This window comes from Erithacus rubecula (assembly GCF_903797595.1).
Source record: "Erithacus rubecula genome assembly, chromosome: 1".
Taxonomy (NCBI): Eukaryota; Metazoa; Chordata; class Aves; order Passeriformes; family Muscicapidae; genus Erithacus; species Erithacus rubecula.
Genome location: NC_136658.1, coordinates 107,088,907 through 107,099,597, shown reverse-complemented (window position 1 = coordinate 107,099,597; position 10,691 = coordinate 107,088,907). Strand labels below are relative to the sequence as shown.

Genomic DNA, 10,691 nt, shown 5'->3' with positions numbered 1-10,691 from the left:
TGCTCCTTTATGTTTATATGTGCATAAAAAGACACCGTCAGTCTGCTGGTGCCACATTTGTACCAATCAAAGACCAAGCAAATAGCCCAGGTGAGATCCTGCTCCTTTCATGGAGCGCTTCCACGTCCGGTCCTTGGCAGGGCGTGGATTTACAGCGTCTGCAACCGAGCCGGTTCCCGTTCCAGCGCTTCTCCTCCATCCCGCCCCGGGACCGTGCCATTTATCATCACCGCTACCTGCCCGTTTTCTGCCTTACTGAGACTTTCCGTCATCGATCCCCCACGGCTCCATCTCCGCCTTTCTCTCGCACAGATCCCCCGCGCCCGGCGGCTGCCGCTCCCTCCCAGCCCCGCGGGGCGGCTGCGGCGGGGCCGGGCCCGCGGGCACCTCCCTCCCTGCATCCATCCCCGCATCCATCCCCGCATCCATCCCTGCATCCATCCCCGCATCCATCCCCGCATCCATCCCCGCATCCATCCCCGCGGGATGCGCTGCCGGGCGGGCGGGCGCGCACGGACCGCGCTCCCCGGGGACACAGCCATGTCTCCGCTGAGCGCTGGGGCTGCGGGGGAGCCGCGCTCCGGGCCGGGGAACCTCCCCACGGCCACCAGCGGGTGATGGGCGGCGGGGCGGGCGCAGGGGGGGCGGCTCCGCCGCATCGCGTCCCGCAGCGGCGCGGGCAGCGCGGAGCCCCGGCGGGCGCTGCGGGGCGGAGCCGCGCCGGGCGGGAGGAGCGGCGGCGGCCGCTGCCGCCCCCGCTATCTGACCCGACCTTCCCCCTCTCCTCCTCCTCCTCCTCCTCCGCCCCCCGGCTCTCCTGCCCCCAGCGGCCCGGGAGGAACTGAACCATCGCCGCACAGGAAGTAGCGGCTGCGGGGAGCGGCGGCAGCGACAGCCGGGGCTGCCGCACTCAATGAGCGACGCTCCCGCAGCCGCCCGCCCCGCTCGCCCCTTCCCCGCCTCCCGAGGGCAGCGGCGCCCCGCCAGCCCGCCGCCGCCGGGGGCTGGAGGCTGAGGCGGGCACAGGCAGCTCCGGCTCTTCCCGAGGAGGAGGAGGAGAGGAGGAGGCGGCGGCGGGGACTGCAGGTTGGTGCCGCTCCGCCGGTACCGGGGCGCGGGGGGAGGCGGGCGGCGGAGCCCGGGCGGCCGCGGCTGCATCCCCCGCAGGCGGGGGCTCGGCCGGCAGCCCTGGGGAAAGGCCCCGGCTGCCGCCCCCGCTGCGGCGGTCGGAGGAGCCGGGCCCGGCTCGGCTCGGTCCGGCGGTGCCGGCGGGGGCAGCGCTTTGTGCGGCGGCGGGCGGTACCGGCACCGGTACCGGTAGCGGTGCGGGGAAGGGCGCCGTGCTCCCGTGCCCATCCCGGCTGAGATGGATGCCGTCCCGGGAGGAGGGCGGCTGGGCTCCCCGCCGACTGCCGGGGATGGATGGACGGATGGATGGACGGGCGAAAAGTGGGGGAGCGGTTTACAACAAAAAGAAAGAAAGAAAGAAGGAAAGCCCGTTTTGGGAGAGCCGGGCTGTGCCTGGGTGCACGGCTTGCGAGTGCAAAATGGAGAAGAGCAAACCCTATTGATCTGAGAGGCAACCAAATGGGATGCTGTTGTGCCTGGATTCTGTTCAGAGGATGCTGATGGATATATTAAGGTGTTGGCCAAAGGTGTAGGCATCTGAATGAGCAAGCACACTGATTATCCCCTTAGATACACTGTAGATACATTTGATACATTGTATTCTGATGGAAATTTTTGTGTTGAGATGATTACCTATTCGATGCCACACTTGTATCTTCTTCCCCTCCAACATTTTTTCCTCATTTAATCTTCATATTTCCTCATTGATTAGGCAGAGAGCCTGTGTGGTATGAGAAAGGAAAGTACCAGAGTTTCCAGGAATCTTGCTGCTCATTCTTCAAAGCATTAATAATCTCATTAGCTCATCAGGTTATCTTACTCATTAATTTCAAGGCCAAAATAAACTTCATGGCCTTTCCCCTTTCCTGCTCTGAGGGGAACAGGCTGGAGTCCAAGATGGCATGTTTGCTGTCAGTGAGCTGCTGATGTGACAAGCGTGTTTGGGAGCAGAGTGTGAAGCTCTGCTCTTGACTTGGCTCTGCTTCTCTTGTGGTGACGCTCTGCACTCGAGACTGTGCTTGAACCACGGGTCCTGTGTGTGAGTTTCAATGTAATCTCACATAGGTATTTGTGTTTCTTTTCTCAAATTTGATTCTACAAGCAGTAGAACTTGTACAGTTTCCATTAATTTTTTTGCAAGCCGGCAGCTGTGTAGGAGATGGTGAAGTTGAATGGAGTTGTGGTTGAGCATTGGGCAGGTAGAGCACTCCTTCTGCTGAGAACAGTTCTGATCCTTGGATTTTAAACATAAATGTTCTAATATTTCCTGTAACTTTCACAGTAGCCTTGACTTTTGGTTCCCTTCTGTGTACTTTAGTCTTTTTTCCCTTTCACATCTATTGTTACTGAACCTCCATGACTAAGATACTGCTCAGTACTTTCAGTATGGTTTTCAGCCTTTTCTAAGAGCACTTTTAAAAAAGTCTCATTATCTCTTTCTTGCCTAATTCCCACCTTCACCTTTCCACCCTTATACACACAGTTAATTGGAGAAAGCAGGACAGAGAACAGTTGGTCTCCAAATATAGCTGGAATTCAACAAGCACAGGAGAAACACCTGACCAGATTGTCCCTGCTGAGCATGATAAAAATGGCAGGACCACTTATCCAAACTTTGTAGTGGAGTTTAACAGTGCACTGCAGATGGCTCTGCTGAGAGTGCTCAAGTTGTGCCTGACAAGGGCTGAAATCAGGATGGGCTTTAGTTGAGGTAATGTTGGACAGAAAAAAACAATGCCATTTCCTCTTCCCCTTGTGGTGTCTTTTGTGTCTGAGGAGGTGCATTAACAAACTGGACAAAATTCCACTTACAGTTACAGGGAACTCTACTAGCACAAAGTATACATTCTTTTTCCAGCCAGAGCTAAAGCTTTCTGCCCTGTGTTAATCTTCTTACAAAATGAAATTATTGCATAGTCCTGTGCTGCCTTATTTTTTTTTTCTTCTCTGCCTCTGTTAGCAGAAAGATGCATTGTTTTCAAATCCTAAATGGTGTTTTGTTTACTTGCAAAACTATTGCAGAATAATTGGATTTGAGGCTTACATTTTGTGGGGAGCCCAGTGTGAAGAAGTATTGCTGTTAACTGTAATGAGTTCACCTATTCTAAATTTATGATAGCCATAAATTTTGGGATGCTGCTTCTACACTCTATGCAAATTTAAAAAAAAAAAAAAAAAAAAAAAAAACAACCAAGAAAGGTTGCATTCAGTCTTGCTGCTTTGGTTTATGAGAACATAATTCTTGATAAGAATGACCAGGGTACTGATGAAGAAACTTAATTATCATCTGCAGAGGCTAAAAATGTTCTGTTCTTTCACTGGGCTTTTTAATGTTCACACTCGATTAGTGCATGCTTAGCCTGGTTCTAGTCGGTGCCTGAACAAAGACCAGGTGTTTTGGTCTTTGTTGGTACCCAGAGTTCTGGGAGATAAAGAACAAAAGAAATGGCAAAACCCAAGGAGAGCCTAGGATTTCATTGCTTATCACACTGTTCTACTACCCTCTGGTGCAGAGACATCTGTAATAAGTACTCTTTGTCTGTGTATTCCATGTTAGGGCCAGGGAGCTTTTGCTTGTGGGTAGCTCTTAACAAGTAATTGATAATTTTTTTTTTAAATTTTTTTTTTTTTAAACCAAAATGAAAAGGAAGGGAATAGAGAGATATTTGAAGGCGTTATCTAAATTTCTTCTTTACCCATGATATTAACCAAGATAAAATAAGGAAAAGGAACACTAATCCCCAGGCCTCTGAGGCGTGCTTGATGAAGATACTCTTAAATGTGTTGCATGAAAATCAGTTTGCCATCTGATGCAGGATCCTGGTAGGATTCCAGGCATGAGTCAGCACCTAAGTTAAGGACTGATTATCACTAGGGCACAGGCACCTCTGGGCAAAATCAAGATAGTCCAGGAAGTGTTTAATTTGCTGGTGTGCCAAACTTGGTTTATTAATTGCAGAGGTCCAAATTTTAAATGGTTAAAAAGGAAGTGAACCCTTGCTTATGCATTTCTTTTGATTCCTCCAAAGTCAATACATATTTATGATTTATCTGTAACATTTCCTTGTGATTGAGAGTCTGGACACATTTAGGAGGATGCAAGGCATGGCAGCAATGAGAGGATGAACACTTAGACATGTTGCACACAAGTCATAGCAAACATGAAGGAAATATTTGTCTTTTTTGTGAAGAGCAAGCTGCAAGTGCTGCCTTTGGACCATCCTTTGCAGCAGCTCTGCCTTCTGCTGTGCATGTATTTGGAGCTGTCTAACCAACATAACTGGCATTTGTCTTGGGTTCTTGTTCTTGCCCAAATGAGTATTCAGTGTTACAAGAAAGAACTGAAAGCCTATGGAGCTCTTCTTTGCAGGTAAACCCAAGTAAAACTCAAATAGTTTTAGGAGGACAGTGCATTGACCAAGGAAGTGCTGGGTGACAATTATGATAAATTATAATAAAGCTTTCCTGGCCTTGGTATGAAATAAGGCACAGCTCAGGGTACATGAGGATACTTCACACTGGGCAGGTGGGCAGAGGAGACAGATTGACTTCTCTGTTTTGTGCCTGTTTTGTGAGAGGGTCAGAACTCGATCTCTGAGACAAACCTGGTGAAAGCAGGAATTGGCAGTACATCTCCTTGCTGTTGGTAAAACAGCCCTGTTGCTCCTGTTGCTTTTTTTGTCTTTTTTTTTTTCTTTCCCCCCAGCCCTTGTGGCTATTCTGAGGCATGCAGCTTTAAGAAGAGCAAGCATGTAATTTTAATTTTGGGCTTGTGTCTCCCCTGGGAATTGGGGAACTTGGGACTTAGGCTCCTTGAGACTTGCTACTGCAATGCTGCATTTTTGGTGCACCCATAGGTGTCAGTTCCTTAATGAGGAAAATAAAGAGGAATAAAGACAACGAGATTTCTGTTCCCTCTTGGATGGGGAATGAAAGCTGGTGTGCTGACTAGTCTTAATACTGTCATTTATCTTGCAGTAGTATCAATAATGTGGTGTTTGCTTTCCAAACAAAAGATGTGGTTTGTGTCCCAAAGAGTTTAAAGATCATTTGAAGCCTGGTGTAGTGGAAATGGTCGTTTTCTCTGCCAAATCCTCTGGATTGCAACCTTGTTGCCTAATTGTGTGATTACTGCTAGAGTTTCAGACTGCTTGGAAAAAAAGAAACAAAGAAACAGAAAATGCTTATCCTTGAAGTAGGTGTTGATTCCCCTGTATTTTGTGAGAAAGAAAAGCCATTTAGATTCTTTATACATTTGGACTGAAATAGCAGAAGTTTTCCATACCAGTGAGGTATGATCCAAGTGTGTTGCAAACATTTAGAATCCAACAGCTCCTGTGTATTCAGGGAGAAAAAAACAAACCCTTATTTAAACTGCTACAATGTTCTGCATCAATGCTAAGAGCTATTTAATGGTCAGGCATAAGCAGTCTGACATTGGACTCTGTGTGTAGCAGCTCTTCTCCATGCAGACTTTCTCATTTGCTGTAAATGAGATTTCAGTGACATTTTTAGTTCCTTTTTTTCCTTCTCTTGTTGTTCTTGTGTGTTAGCATTGCTTAAGTAATTATAGTGTGCTCACCAGAAGCCCTGACAGCCTAAACTGAGTTCTTTGTAAAAAATGCAGTGTTTCCCTAATTAAGAGAGACTAGAAACAGCACCTGAATCTATTAATTAAATAGTCAAAGTTGATCTCTATTTAGGATATATTAACAAGCAAAACAAAATACATTTCTGACTAAAATATTGCCCAGAGTAAATGAGCTACTGTAAGGCACCTTTTTTTATTTTTTATTTTTTTTTTTAATGAAGAAAAATAATCTATTGGTGCTGCAACTGTCACACATGCACAGTCATGCAAAATTCATGTGAGATAGTTCCCAATTCTATGCTACTGAGAACAATAGCCACTATTTCTTCTTCAAAGCTCTTCAGAGATGTTAAATAATCCTTGTGACAACCCTATGAAGTGAGTATTGTAGTAATTTTGTATGGATGGCAAAACAATTAATGGGCATTGTCTCCAGCTGTAATGAGAGTGGGATTTGCAGCATGCCCAGGGCTTGGCCTCCTGCTTGTGTGAGCCAGGCTGGGTGAGCCTGTCCTGCTGCCTCTTCTCCTCTGTCTGTGCTGATGGAAACAGGCTGCAGATGCTGTGGTCATCAGCATGAAGGTGTCTAGGTCAGGGTGGAACCTTCATGACCTGATAAGGGATGGATTTAGCTCTGAATTGTCCTGGCATCACTTCTTAGGGGAGAGGTGTGTGCTTTATAAGTTTACTCTGCTTAGTGGCAAGGACTTTCAATTTCAAGTTCATACTAGCAGTGAAACAGGACAAAAGAAAATATGCCCATTTCTGATCTACAGAAAAAAATACTATGTCAAGAAGAAATGGTTTTCTTCTCCTGGCTGCTCAGGCTGACTCCAGAGAGCCAATTTCCTCATTTGGGGGATGAGATCCTAGCCAGCCACTTCCCACTGGAATCTTGCCAGCCTGGGCTTGCTTAGTTTGACTTGAGGGTGGTCTCCTAATTTCCTTGGATCTGAAAAAGGTGTGTATCCCACTGTTGTCTCTGCTAGGTAAGCACCAGCTGTATCTCCAGCTGGAGGAGGTCTGGATAACCAGGACATCAGTTCTGTTCAGGTCACACCAGTGTCACAGCTTTCCTGTGCAGCCTGCCTGTGGCTGCTGAGATGCTTGTGTCTCCTCTGCTCCACCAGCTCTGCCTGCTGCCCCTCCAGGAGTTATAAATGCCACAGCAGATGGCTTGGGGAGGCAGTGTCTGTAATTACTGCTGTGAGATTCCCCGAAGCTTCACTCTGCACAAAGAACACTTTTTTTCCCCCTGGAGATTCAAAGTTGTACTTCAAATGCAGATTTGGTCTTTTCAGGGGAACATGATGGAGAAAAATGTGTGACTTACATGCTGGTTCAAAAGCAGCCTTTCTTCTTGACATAATTCATATCATACTTTATTGTTACCAGTTTTCAGTCTTCTCTTGCTAGGTCAGCTTTCATGTTCCTGGTAGTGATATGGGTTAGACTGCTTATGGACCAAGTTCTGATAAGAGCTGACATATTGCTAAATAACACAACCAGTTCATTTGACAAAGGCAGGAAACCTTGCAGCAGGTTTCAGTGTGAGTGTTGTTCTCCCACCTGAGCAGGGATGTGCAGCTCTAGGTTTGACACATCTTTATTGCCTAATGCAAGAGCTCATCTCCCAGGGGCAGCTGTGATTGATTGACCCAAGGTTATGCTGCACAATGTCTTATTTTCTATGGGCTCCTTGCTCCAAATACCTTTCTGAAGTCTTCATCAGTGTGTCTGAGCTCAATCTTCTCTTGCATCTCTGATGCTGATGGCCCTTGGGTTATTAACCATGTAGCCAGCCAGGTTTGAATTAGAAGAGGGCTGAAGCCAAAGGGAAAGAAAGGTTTTCATTTCCTGAGGTCAGTGAAGAGGCTGTGACCCAAATCACCCCCTGAGCAATGTTTTTTCCTTCTGGTGGTCACAGCAGAGGTGGTGTCTGGTTCCTCAGACAGCTCCCTGTGGTTATTGATGGCACAGGGGGTTGGAGCCCCTCTCTTCCTAGGGAGTCTCCTCTATTGGAGGGATTTTTTTTTTTTTTTTAAACTTGCTTTTTGTAAAGTTCATTTGGGTAAATGTATGAGCAGCAATGGGACTTTGGGCCAGATTGCAAATTGTTATTGATCTCCATTTCCAATGACATATCACTAGGATCGTGGGATCGAGGTGGCTTTTGTGTTTTGAGATTTTTATCTTGTCTTGTGCTTTCCTGGCAACCCCATGGCAAGGGGACAGGGCTATGCCTTTTTGCAGTCTCTGCTCACAACTAACTCTTCTGAAACTTGTAAATGGTTTTGATGTTGAATTTGTCTGTGGTATTGCTCTTACTTGTGGAAAGAACAACTACTTGAAAACAGATGTATATCATGTTTAGCTGGCACTGTAACAAGGATGTTGTTTGTAAAATCTTGTAGGAATTGAGATGGCCTAATCTGAAATAGGATGTACTTTGAGTAATTCAGTTTGTTCTTTATTGTCTCAAGTTGAGTTGTTTCTGTCAATGGAAGCTGAACTGGCTGGCCTAACACTCCAGCTGCATTTTCCCCAGCATCTTCTGTGATGGTACAAGACCTATTGCTGCCAAACACTGCTGCTTCCTTTCAAGCTTTCCTGCCCAAATATTCATTGAAAAACACTCTGCCTGCTCTGAAAAGAGTGATTTTGCATTCATTGCCTAACAGCAATGGTGCCTTAAACTGATTTTAGAAGGCAGCAGCAGAGCAGTGCCCTGGCTGTGGGTCACTGATGTTAGGCAGCAGCAGGGTCACAGTGTGCTTGCCCTGCTCCTCTGCTCTTCCCTGGCCATCAGCTGCTGTCTGCTGTGTTGTGATAAGGGGTGGACCTTGGCTCTGACCTGCTGCAGATGTGCTTGTTTGCTGCCTGGGTCCTGCTCAGACCCAAGAAAAGGCATTCAGCCTCACCTTGGAAACTTTGGTTAAAAATGGCATTGCTTCAGCTTGTTTGTTGCAGCTGGAGCTGTGGCTGTGGGTTGAGGACCATAACTTATGTTAAAGGTTTTTGGAGTGTGGAGTCTAGGAATGAAGACATGTCCATTAAATATGTATGTTTATTTAGTGTTAGATGTGTACTGCTGCTGGCAAGCTCTCCTGGCTGCAGCTCTGCCTGTACCAAATCCCTCTTGATGGTATTTCTGTTTTTTTAAACTTTGAAGCTTTTGCCAACAACTTTCCAATAATAAGAAGTTTAATTTTTGTCTGTATATAGGTTTTTTTTTTCCTGGTGTATTCCAGAGCACTGCTGGAGTGGTGTGGTGGCTTTTCAGAAGCAATATCATTCTGGAGAACAAGAGCTGGCCCAGGTGGTGGTGATGAGTCCTGGGGCACTCACAACATCACCTCAGTTATGTTACTCCACAGTAAAAACCACGTGGATGAACCAGAAAGTTCATCTTTGAAATAACAGGACCTGCTGTATGCAGCACACTATGAGCCTTACTTCATTCAGGTGTGAGCATCTACCTTTTCCTACAGCAAACAAAAGTGGGATAATCCTTTCTTACCTTTCTTTTTTCTTGCACTTTTTATATTTCATCAATTTTTTATTGCCCTAAGCCTTAAACATTTTATAACATTTTCTATTTCTGCAGTGATCTCAATATTTGTTGGTAGATCTGGTCTGGAGGTTGAAGGTTTTCCTTCAAGGCACTGAAGGCTGCAGAGGCTGTACTCTACATCCATCTACACTGATCCAACACCAATTCTGAACCTGTCCTGATGCTCCCAAGGGAAGCTGTGATCTGCTGGGAAGGGTTATCTGTGGGTGACTTGGCTTGCTGGGCCTGACAGAGGAGGGGGAGGATGTGTTTTTGTACAAGGGGAGCCAGCAGAAGCTTTACTGCTCTTGGTGTTCATTTGAAACTGGCTCTGCTTGCTTTTCACACCACTGCTGCTGTGAAGGAAGGCACATCCTTTGAGAACATGGGTTGATAATGGCAGTGAAGGCTTCCTTCTCTGTGAAAGAACATCCAAAAGAATGTGGTTTCACATTGGTTTAACAGGCATTTCCTTTGTTGATTTATTTTAATAAAATTTTGCCTAGATGGCTTTTTTAATTGAATGTTTAAGCAGGCTGAAAGCAGGCATTTTACTGTCTCTTTAATTTGTGCTGATACGTGGTTTAGCATAATTATTTTTTAATGCCCTTTTTTAAAGTGCAGTGCCCTCATCCTCCTGACCCTCTTCATTCAAGAAGTGGATTTAATTTGGAGAGAAATGTCTCTTGTATTGCTGCCCTGTGGCAGGGAGGTATGTGGGAGGGGTGGGCCTGGTAAAAAAAAAAAAAAAAAAAAGAAAATACTGGCTTTTAAAGCAATGGGTTCAGGCCAAAGAGCATAAAGAATGGTCTGAAGCATGCTGTGGTGTTTGTAAGCTGCCTTTCTGAACCTCATGAATTTAGTTCTAAATATGAACCTTGCAGCATTGCACAGATGCCTTGGTTTTACTGTGTGACCTAAAATTACCAACTTACAGTTTTTCTACTTTTTTTTACCCCCTCCATTCCTCTCACAGGCCTGTCCTTTCTTGTTGGCCAGCATTAACTGTCCTGGATCCCTAAAGAGGAAACAGAGCCATGTTCCTCTCTTTTCAGGTGTCTGCCTGATCCAGTGTGTGGAATGGTGGAATACTCCTGGGCAGGGGGATTTTGTCACTGAGCAGATAAAACTGGCTACCTCCTGTCTAGTTGGCTCCTTGCTCTTCCCAGTGCAGTAGGAATTCCTGGAACACTGGAAGAAAAATGGTTGGCACTATCATTTACAGGGCATTGCAGTTTAGTCTGGAATGGAGGAGTCTGCTGGTACTCTTGAACCCTCCCTTTGATTAAGATTAATCACAACAGCCTCAATTTTTGGTGATACCAGTGCCTACATTGATTTGTGCCTCTGTATTTACTCTGGAGGATTTTCTTTAACACTGCTCATTAACACAGCAAGGTTGGCAAAACTTCTCAAGGG

General features: G+C 46.3%; 1 protein-coding gene across 2 annotated transcripts in view; it reads left to right on the top strand.

Moving 5' to 3' along the window:
• Window positions 1-706: 706 nt before the first annotated feature.
• Window positions 707-10,691, top strand: part of AGPAT3 (1-acylglycerol-3-phosphate O-acyltransferase 3) — an 84,638-nt gene continuing 74,653 nt past the window's right edge. Inside the window, exon 1 of one of the 2 annotated variants that reach the window (XM_079307528.1) lies at window positions 707-1,086. The gene's annotated coding sequence lies outside the window, so the exon portion shown is untranslated. The remainder of the gene's footprint in view (window positions 1,087-10,691) is intronic. The other variant, XM_079307530.1, reaches the window with a different exon arrangement.